This window comes from Lepisma saccharinum, chromosome 8 (genome assembly GCF_977018435.1).
Source record: "Lepisma saccharinum chromosome 8, izLepSacc3.1, whole genome shotgun sequence".
Taxonomy (NCBI): Eukaryota; Metazoa; Arthropoda; class Insecta; order Zygentoma; family Lepismatidae; genus Lepisma; species Lepisma saccharinum.
Window position 1 is genome coordinate 52,923,606 of NC_139236.1, and position 10,910 is coordinate 52,934,515.

The following is a 10,910-nucleotide window of genomic DNA, read 5'->3' on the forward strand; positions in this document are numbered from 1 at the left end:
TATTAAAAAGTAATGAATGAATGAATTTGTTTTACAAATTGAGTTTTTAACATAGATGCTTATTGTTTGCTACCAAATATGTCATGGTTAGGGGGACCAACTTTCGGCCTGAATTTAAGGAAGATTTTCAAATTTCAGCCTTGAATTTACGGGAGATTTAGTCGCGACAAATTTTTCACTCCAGCAATGGGGAATGGATAATATTAAAGAAAAGAATTAATTTTCTTTTTATATATGTATTATGCAGATCACAATGGAGAATAAATATTTACAAATGTGCATGTTTCTTAGTCCTAACCCATTTGTTTTTGTCCACCGCTGCTGCAGAACTAAGCATCAATCAACTATTGCAAGATATGACGTCACTTCCGCTCTCCAAAGGTTAAAGGTGCAAGAAACGTCCTGCAGTTTGAAGTTTTGTATGGCTCGCCGAACTCGGAATGAGTTGAAATTTCGCGATCTTGGTTGCAGGGACGGCGACAGGGTGGGCAAAAATTCCTGTGTCCACCCGATTGCCCACCCAATCAAATTCACTAAGTACATATACTTAGAGATATGTGAATGTTGCAATTAATTCTGGCATTCATTACATGTATATTTTACTAATGAATATTATCTATACTAGAAATCTTCACATATCATCATTCATAAAGAGCTGATTTAAATTTGTCATTAGAAAGCAAAAGGAATTACTAGAGATCTTGAAACAAGAAAACCAATTGAATACTTCTATGATTAGAAGCAGCTAGTAGGCTTAGGAGGTACAAAATTATGCAGGGTATGGTCAAAATGAGATCAGGATTTAGGGTGACCTTCAGAACTGCAGCTCCGGGCCTTCACTGGGGGAAGAAACTGCTTTGAAAAGTATCTTCTTCTTCTTATGGCGCTACAGTCCACTGATGAACCTTGGCCTCCTCTGTGATTTGTCTCCATCTATCTCTACCTTTTGCCACAACTTTCCAATTTCTATACTGGAGCTTCCGAACATCCTCATCCACTCCATCCACCCATCTTAATTTAGGCCTTCCTCGCTTCCTTTGTCCACCTGGGCTATCCAACATCACTCTCTTTGCAGGGTCACTATCACTCATGCGTATCACATGACCTGCCCATCTTAATCTAGCCGCCTTTATTACACCAATAACTGTTGGTTCTTGATATAAGTTAGAGCTCCTTATTAAATCGCTTTCTCCATTTTCCATTCTCACATACTGGTCCCAATATTCTTCGTAATATCTTTCTTTCAAAGGTCTCTACCAGCTGTTCACCTTTCCTTGAACTGGTCCAAGTTTCCGCAGCATAGGTCAATACAGGTCTTATCAGTGTCTTGTAAAGTGTTAACTTAGTTGTTCTGGACAATATGGTGCTCTTAAAATGTCTCTGTAGTCCATAATAGGCCCTATTCGCTGCTATAAGTCGTGCCTTTACTTCCTCCTGTGAATCATTTTCATATGTCACAACAGAACCCAGGTAGATAAAGGCATCCACTCTATCAAAGGTATAATTAGCCATTGTTATGGTCGGTGATGGATTATATCCGTGTGCTTTGCCTGCTGCCATGTACTTAGTCTTCCCTTCATTCACCACCAATCCCATCTTCTTTCCTTCCCTTTCTATGGCCAGAAATGCTTCTTCTACTGCGTGTAGAGATCTTCCTACTATGTCCACATCATCTGCATATGCAAGTATCTGGATTGACTTATAATATATGGTACCCCTAATTTGCACCCGAGCTTCCCGTATAACCTTCTCTAAGGCAATGTTAAACAACAAACAGGACAGCACATCGCCTTGTCTTAGTCCATTTTCTATTTCAACAGGTTCTGAGAGTTGTTCTCCTACTCTTATCTTACTATTGGAGCCCTCCATGGTTATCCTCACCATTCTTATTAATCCTATTGGAATTCCAAGATCTTTCATTGCCAGATATAGTTGGGTCCTATTTATACTATCGTATGCAGATTTAAAATCAAGAAATAGATGGTGCGTTCCTATCCCAAACTCCAGAGTTTTCTCCAGTATTTGCCTTAAGGTGAATATCTGGTTAATTGTAGATTTTCCTGGCCTGAACCCACATTGATATGGTCCAATGCACTTTTCTACATATGGTAGTAGTCTTTTATATATAATTCTTGCAAATACTTTATATGCAACGTTCAACAATGTAATTCCACGATAGTTTGCACACTCCATCATGTCCCCTTTCTTGTGGATAGGTACTATGATAACCGTCCTCCATTCACTTGGCATCTGTCCCTTTTTCCAGATTATGTTTATTATTTCCTTCAAGCCTCTAATGACACTCTCGCCTCCATGCTTAAGCAGCTCTGCTTGCAAGTTATCTATACCAGGTGCTTTACTATTTTTCAATATCTTGACTGCCTCCCATACTTCATCTAACTTTGGACTTTCTATGCCCTCTTCTCCTTCCTCTTCTTCATTTAATCCTTCTTCCAGCATATCTGCACTGCCATTCAATACATCATTAAAATGCCTTCTCCACCTTTCTAAAATTTCACTACTGTCACTAATTATATCGCCTGTTTCATTTCTACAGACGGTTGTCCTTGGTTTAAAAACATCTTTTGTATTATTTACCAGCTTATACATCTGTCTTACATTCTTCTGCTCATGCAGGCTTTCCAACTGCTTCATCTCTTGCTTCATCCATTCCCTTTTTTTTTCCTATGGACTTTCTTCTCAATCCTTCTTTTCTTTTGATATTCATCCCTAGCTCTCCTTGTTGCACTTCTTTGCTGCATCCTCTTATATACATCATTCTTTTCTTTGGTTACATTTTGACATTCCTCATCGAACCACGTTTCTTTCTTTACTGGCTTTTGTGTTTCAAGTATTTCCTTTGCTACATTACTGATCCTCAGCTTATATCTATCCCACCTCTCATCTACATTTTCCATTTCTGTCGGTTTCATCCCGACGAATCCCTCTTGTAGTTTACTTCTGTACCTCTCAACCACCGTTGGATTTCTTAACTGCGTGACATTAAATTTAATCAGGCTAGTCGCCTTCATTTTTCGGCTATTAGATATTCTTGCTCTAATCCTTCCCATAATCAAATAATGGTCGGAATCGATATTAGCCCCTCTAAAAGATCTAACATCAATGATATCTGATCTATGTCTACAATCTATCAGCATGTGGTCAATTTGATTGTAAGTTATTCCATCCGGGGCTCTCCATGTTATTTTATGAATATCCTTGTGCTGGAACAGAGTTGTTGTTATTACTTGATTCCGAGATGCTGCAAACATTATTAGCCTCATACCGTTGTTATTTGTTACTTTATGCATACTTTGTTTACCAATTGTTGGTTGATACACGTCTTCAATGCCTATCTGGGCATTAAAGTCTCCAATTACTATTTTTATGTCATTTTTTGGGCAATCATCAAATGCTTTCTCTAACGCATCATAGAAATCTTCTTTTACATCATCTGTGGATACTTCCGTGGGTGCATGTGCATTGATTATACTGTAATTAAAGAACTCTCCTTTAACTCTTAATGTCGATAATCTTGAACTTATAGCTTTAAATCCTATCACTAGATGTTTTAGTTGTTTATGTATTATAAACCCAGTTCCTAGCATATGCAGCCTTTCATCACAGCTATAGAAGACAGTTGCTTCTCTCTTTTCCAAAACTCCTTTTCCGATCCAACGTACTTCTTGCAATGCCACTATCGCAGGCTTATAATTATTTAGTTGATCCAGCAATATCCTCAATGCACCTGCCCTATACAAAGATAGCACATTCCAGCTCCCTACATATAGATCCCTTCCCTTTCCATAATTCGCTTGTCCATTGTTCACGCCAGTCCGTCGTCGGTAGATCTGTCCGGCTACATTTCTTTGAGGTCTCGTAACGTGGTTCCTTTTGTGGGATGGGGTTGTCGGCCCCACGCCCAACCCCCATTCTTGGAGGACCAGGATTTGTTTAGGGTTTACTCCCGTAGGGCAGCTGGCTTCACTATGCCTTACGAGTGTGCCCCACCCTTGGTTTTCTGTCAGGGTATCCTTCCCTTAGCCTTTGGGGATCCCTCCCCTCCCTGTAAGGCAGCAGGGGCTGAGCTTAGTTAGTGGCGGCTCTCCTCGCCACAACGCAGGATTTTCATCGGAGCCTTGCAGTATTTACCGAGATGCAGTTGCCACTCCACATCTCACTGCCTCCTCCAATCCTGCTGCTGCTTGTCCGCGACTGTTTCCAGCTAGCCAACATATCTGCTGGCCGTTCCCCTATCCGCAACCTGGGGACGCGCCTGATGGCATACAGCTCTGCCTCTGGGAAGATAACCCAGCCCAGGTTGAAAAGTATCACATAATGAAAAAAATTAGGTACTTCGGATGTGATGAAAAAATGTATATAACTAACCACCTCATGTAGCTTGGCAAAAAGTTATAATTGAAACTGTGGAGGGGATTGGGGTGAGGTCTCGGTGTTGTAAGCTCCGGGTCTTCACATATATAAATCCTGGCCTGCGTATGATTAAAATAATCTCTAAATACACAAATAAAAACCTCAGCGTTGCTTCCTCCATCAACACAATAAATTATTTCGACTTTTTAATTAGGTCTACATTGAAATTCCAGAAGTGTCTCTTTCTTCATTTCATTACAATTTTTATATTTATACATATTTTACATCCTTTCTCTTTCAAACATCTACATGGTATTCAAAATAACAACTTTGTATTCGTTCTAATAAATACTAATAAGAAGCAATCACAATAATCACTACAATATCGAGGTATATTAATTTTGATGTAACAGTTATGTGGGTTTAGAAAAAGCAACAGAATTATTGAATTGATAATGGGTGGCTAATTCTATTTAGAAATCCTAGTTCCACACATACATTTTACCTATCAGTTACGTAATCATGCAATTTTTCTTGTGATTAACTTACGTAGAATTAAAAGAAGAAGGGGTTGGTAGGAAATCCTTGTTTTGAGGGCGTCAGAGAACTAATCAATCATGATGAGAATGGTTTAGGTTTAGCCGAAAAGGTCAACAGAATCTTTAGATGTAGATGAAGTAAAGAAGAAAAGGTATATCACGAAGTATCCATAAGAAAACTTTGTTTATTTGTTTTCAAGTCGAATTTTATGCTCAGATAGGCTAATCGGGACTAAACCTACAGTTTAAAGTGGAGTCCGAACCAGTGTGCATTGTGCTTCCACCAGGGGAGGGGACAGTAGACAACGTTATGACTAGGGCTAGGATTTTGATGAAATTGCATCTTTTTTTCTGGTGAATAAGAAACCCAAATATTTTAATATTTATATGTTTCATGTCGTGCTGAAACTTTTAAGCACTATTTGTTGGGGCATTTTTTTGCATTTTTTGCCATTATGGGTTGTATAAGTCATTTTTTGGCATTTTAAGTCATTTTTTGGTCATTTTTTTTATTTTCTTAGTTTTCCAGAGCACTTGTACGCTGCGAGTGCATGGGCAGCATTAACGTGAAAGGATTAAGATGAATAAATATCCTATTTTTTCATATCTTCCCTAGACAATTTAAAATATATGAAACCGCAGCTACCTTCCATCCGTCTCAGAAGAAAATAAACAACACGAATATAACGATTTCCTTACAATGAAATTCAATTGTTAGAAGTTCAAAACAGCTCGCAATTTTGCCCTGCCTAATCTTATCTTCTAATCTGCTCAGACCGATTGTTGTGTTCCTTGAAAGTGAATGGATGGAACGTGTGATCTGGCCATTGTCGAAGTTCCTGTTTATTGCGAGAATTTGCTTTGGTGCAGTGTTCAGTAGAGCAGGTTTTCGAAGCATTGGACAAGATGCCAAAAACCAAGCAAAGTACACAGTACAAATTAAAACAGTTTGTGTCCCAGTATGGTGAAAATACGTTCAGTACGGACGGATCAGTATTATTCTGTCAGCTTTGTGGTGTAAGAGTTGCTGCGGAAAAGAAATTCACGGTGGAGCAACATGTCAACCGCGAGAAATACAAGGCAGCTCTGAAGCAAATTCAAGATCAGAGGAGAACGGTGCAATTGTTAATGGGTGAGTGTTCCTCCAAATCCTCTGTTATTTCTGAAGAACTGTGCGACGCTTTTATTTCTGCTGACATTCCTCTAAGTAAACTAAATAATCCTAAACTTCGAGCATTTTTGGAAAAACATACTGGGAAATCGATACCAGATTCTTCCACGCTAAGGAAAAATTATGTCAAGAAATGCTACAACCAAACAATGGATCGAATTCGGCAGAAAATTCATGGTAAAAAAATATGGGTGTCAATTGACGAAAGTACCGACTCACTCGGACGGTACATTGCAAATGTAATGATTGGTACGATGCAGGAATCCGAGTCTACTCAAGTGTTTCTAATAAATTGTGAATGTCTAGAAAAAGTGAATTATTCAACGATCAGCAAAGTTTTCAATAACGCAATGCAGTTATTGTGGCCCGACGGCATTCAATATGACAAGGTGTTGCTTTTCGTAACAGATGCGGCACCGTACATGGTTAAAGCAGGGAATTCTCTGAAAGGTCTGTACTCGAAAATGGTACATGTAACATGTCTTGCACATGCGTGTCACCGTATTGCTGAAGAACTGCGAAGTCACTTTCCTGATGTAGACCAACTGATTGCAAACATTAAGAAGATTTTCCTCAAGTCCTCACCACGAGTGTTAGCTTTTAGGTCTCATGCACCTGATGTGCCTTTGCCACCAGCTCCTATTCTTACTAGATGGGGTACATGGTTAGAGGCTTGTGGTTACTATTGTGAAAATTATAAAGTTGTGAAAGAAGTTGTAACCTCGTTCGACAGCAGTGAAGCATTGTGTATAAGACAAGCACAGGAACTCTTGGCTGATCCCGAAATGGAGGGAAAATTATGCTATATAAAGTCCAACTTCGGCTTCCTACCTTCTGCCATAACTTCACTCGAGACATCTGGAGCTACATTGGTTGATCAAGTTAATGTCCTTAACAAAGTTCGGGATAATTTGGAAGCAGTTCCAGGTACTGTTGGAATACAAGTGAGAGAAAAGATGCAGAAAGTGCTAGGGAAAAATGCAGGATACACAATAATATGTTCTATTCGTGACGTATTGTGTGGGAAAACGTTTTCATTGCCAGACTCTGAAACCGAATTAGAACCAAGTGACATTGTATGTTTTAAATATGCCCCTATTACCTCTGTTGATGTTGAAAGGAGCTTTTCTATGTATAAAAGTGTGCTAGCTGACAATCGTCATTCATTTCTTTTTGAAAATTTACAGAAAATATTCGTTACACACTGCAACTCAAAACTGAACAGTAACCTCTCATAATTTGTCAAAAGTTGCATACTAGAGTTGCTGTAATTTGAAGTACAAATAAAATTTTACTTTGGAATTTTTAACGGTTTTTAGGTCATTTTTAAAGTCATTTTTTGGCAATTTTTAGGTCATAAATGCATCTTTTTAAGGGCATTTTTTACGAATTTTTAGGTCATCAAAATCCTAGCCCTAGTGGAGAAAAAATATACAGAAAGAACTCGCAGGGAACGTATTATATTATCACCATAAAAGATGCGTTCATTTAAGAGGGTGTATTGTATATTTGAGACTTTCGGAAAACAACGTTATTGTTCACGGAGTTAGCTGCCTTGATCCAACAATGAAACACTGTGAAATTGAAAAGCTCCGCTTTTGGAAGAATAAGTTGTTGCTGATTCGACTGATTTGTTCTATGTGAAGTCACTTTTCTGCTAATTTTGGCTAATGGTGACAATGAGGTTCAATGGTGATGAGATGAAAGTGACGAAGGGGGGGAAAACAAATGAACGCAGACATTGAAAATACAACCCCCCACAAATTATGATTTTGACTGTGGTTCCAGGCGCCAGAGACTCGTTCGCCTGCAGGATTAATGTTTCCAGGGTATATTGCGCAGGATAGAGGTTGACATTTGAGCACTTTCGAAAAGGTCACGCCATACAACCCGAGTCGTCTGTGAAAAAGAGATGAATTGTGTGATATGTAATAATATTATTATGAATTATAGTTATCAATTTCGATGAATTCCTTGTGTCCAAAATCACATTCTACAAAATGTAAACTATTTGTTACCTCAGTGCATGTGTTCATCTAACCATACGTGTATCACTTCTCCCGCATGAATAACGAAGACTTACTTCAGAAAACGAATAACAACTTAGCTCACAGATTTTTCAATGTTACTTGATTATTACTTTTGGGCGATATTTTGTCAAAATAGCCTTTCATAGGCCTGGGGATACTTTATGCAGAATGAACAAGCAATTGGTTTTTCCGTGTGTGTGTGTTTACATTCCCAATAAGGAATTAATTTTAATCCAAATATCCAGGGCCGGCGATTAGGAGGAGCCACATTTTGCCACTTGTTGCACCCGCACTATGGCCTCTTAATGCTAAGACTTTTCTACCAAAAAAGTAAACTGTCCTAGCCCCCAAGTTTGGGCACCCGATAGCCGTTGCTGCAAACATTCAGATACATTTGTCAGTTGCAATAACCTTGTAAGCCAAGAAAAGTGATCATTAACCCCCAAATTTCAGTCAAAAACACATATGGTGAAAATAATATGATCAGGAACATGCATTTAAATTACGAAAAAGTAATTTAATCCTTCACCATTGTCTACCGTCACAATTTCTATCACTGTCGCCTAATATATAAAGTGGAGTAGGTACGTGCCTTGTATTTTTGCACTTGAAGGACAAAATGTGATGCAACCAATTCACATTTATTTCACTACATTGACATGAAGGAAAGAATGTGAATAGAATGTATGGCTGCGCACACACAAACCTGAAATAATTGTGTCCATCGGAGACAAAGAAGTGGAACAAGATGCGAGAATATATTAGAAAAGGAAGAGGAAAGACACCAGGTAGGCTGTAGGCAGGCAGGTAGGCAATTTATCTCATGCAACTAATAAATGCATGGCAGTTAAGAATGGAACGAGAGAAAGTGAAAGGGAGAAAGAGGTAACAAGCTGAGAAGGAAAGATATAAGAAGGCATTAGGGAGTAAAACAGAAAATGTGAAAAGGAAAGGGAAAAGAAGTGAAGGGAAAGCGAGAGTGTAAGAGAGAAGGGGATACAAATGCATGTATGTCGTACATATATGTCTTACATGCATATCTGCCCACCTTAATCTATCACGTACAGCTTCTGCCCACCCGGTCGAAAAGTTCTGGCGCCGTCCCTGCTTGGTTGTTAATTAAATATACGGGAGAAATATAGGGGCCAAAGAAAATAGCTATAATACGGGAGATCCCGGGTAATACGGGAGAGTTAGTGACCCTAGCCATCGCATAGTATCCGCGAATCTTCAATCGGAATCCCCTGCGACAGCAGGACAAATACAAAAGACTGCGTTTTCACGAACCGGTCTGGTCAGGTCTCCATTCAAAGATTGTGAAAGTGAACGCTGAAGGAGAAAAAGATGAGGGTATAATAAAAATTCTCCGATTGGGCCTCTGTGAAGACCTCGGAAAGGACACTTTGAGACAACCGAATATAGACTTTGAGAGAGACTATGGGGAACCGCGTTTGGCACGTAAAAGCTGTTGCTGTTCCCGCGGTTGTCGCTACGTCAACTCCAATTTAAGGAGACACCACCTTAAGAAAAAGCTACACTCTGTCTTAGGAATCTGTGGGGCAAGGCCGCGCATAACGACACAGTAGTGGAGAAAGAGAGTAAGATGAGCAAAGCAATGCGCGATGCTGCAAACGGCTGATAGCTGCAACCACGTGTTTTCCTCCATGTACCCACGTTCCCTATCACGTGTTCATTGGTTGAACCCTCTCGAGATCTAATTGCGCAGAGGACTTGCTTTCGTTCGCTAGCTCCAGAGATCCCCCTGGACAGAGAGGACATGAGAATGCACAAATGTGTGTATAACATAATAACTACTTCAACAAAACACTGGCCAATACGAGCTTCTGTACTAAGACATTAAACGACTATAGTTGTGGGAACAGCGTATGCTTCTTGATTTTTCCACGCAACTCCAATCCCCTAACACCACTCAAAATTTCCTCAACGCCACCCAAATTTATGCCTGATTGCGCTCTTAGTTTATCCTTACCCGCACCCTCAGTTGTGTTCGATACCCGGTGGAGGCACATAGTGGTTCGGATCCCACTTTAAACTGTAGGTCCAGTCCCGATTAGCCTTACTGTACATAACAATACATTACGTATTTCCTTATGGGAAATTGAAAAAAAATAATGGAATTTGTGCACATTTAACGAACTGAAATTGCATAAATGTGTCATGTACTCAAAGTTTCATAAACTAAGATCACATCCACTGCGTGTTTTCCGGCAAATTTTTGCCCTAAAACGTTATATTCAACAAAATGCAAAAAAGCTCATGTTAAATTTAAGCGCTTTCCACGGCGACCTTCGCCAAACTCCACCTCCCTCTTAAAACACCAAACCAAACCCCCCTCAGTGGCGTGCCAAGGGGCGTTGCTGGTGTTCATAACCCACTCTTTGACCCAGTATTCCTAAAAAGAAAACGTCAAAGGTAAGAACAGATGGTAAAATGAGGACTGGCTACTAAAAAGGTAAACGTATACCCTTTTCGAAAATCCTGGGCACGACACTGCTCCCCCTCACTCCCTTATGGAAAATTCTGAATAAGCCCCTGGTTCTCTCGCTTTCATTCGTCCTGCACTGTCCAGCATACATTCTCCATTTTTCCCATGGCACAGTGGCTGTCGAGGGATCGGTATCGCGAGAAAGCTAACAGGTTGGACCAAACGCAATCTCAGGACCACAAGAAAAGGAACCAGCGCAGTACCGCGTGTCGTGTGCGTCGTACTCGCGCTTGGAGGGGAGCAGGTTTCACCGTGGTCCAAGCTGAACGGATGGAGGGGAAGGTGCGCGA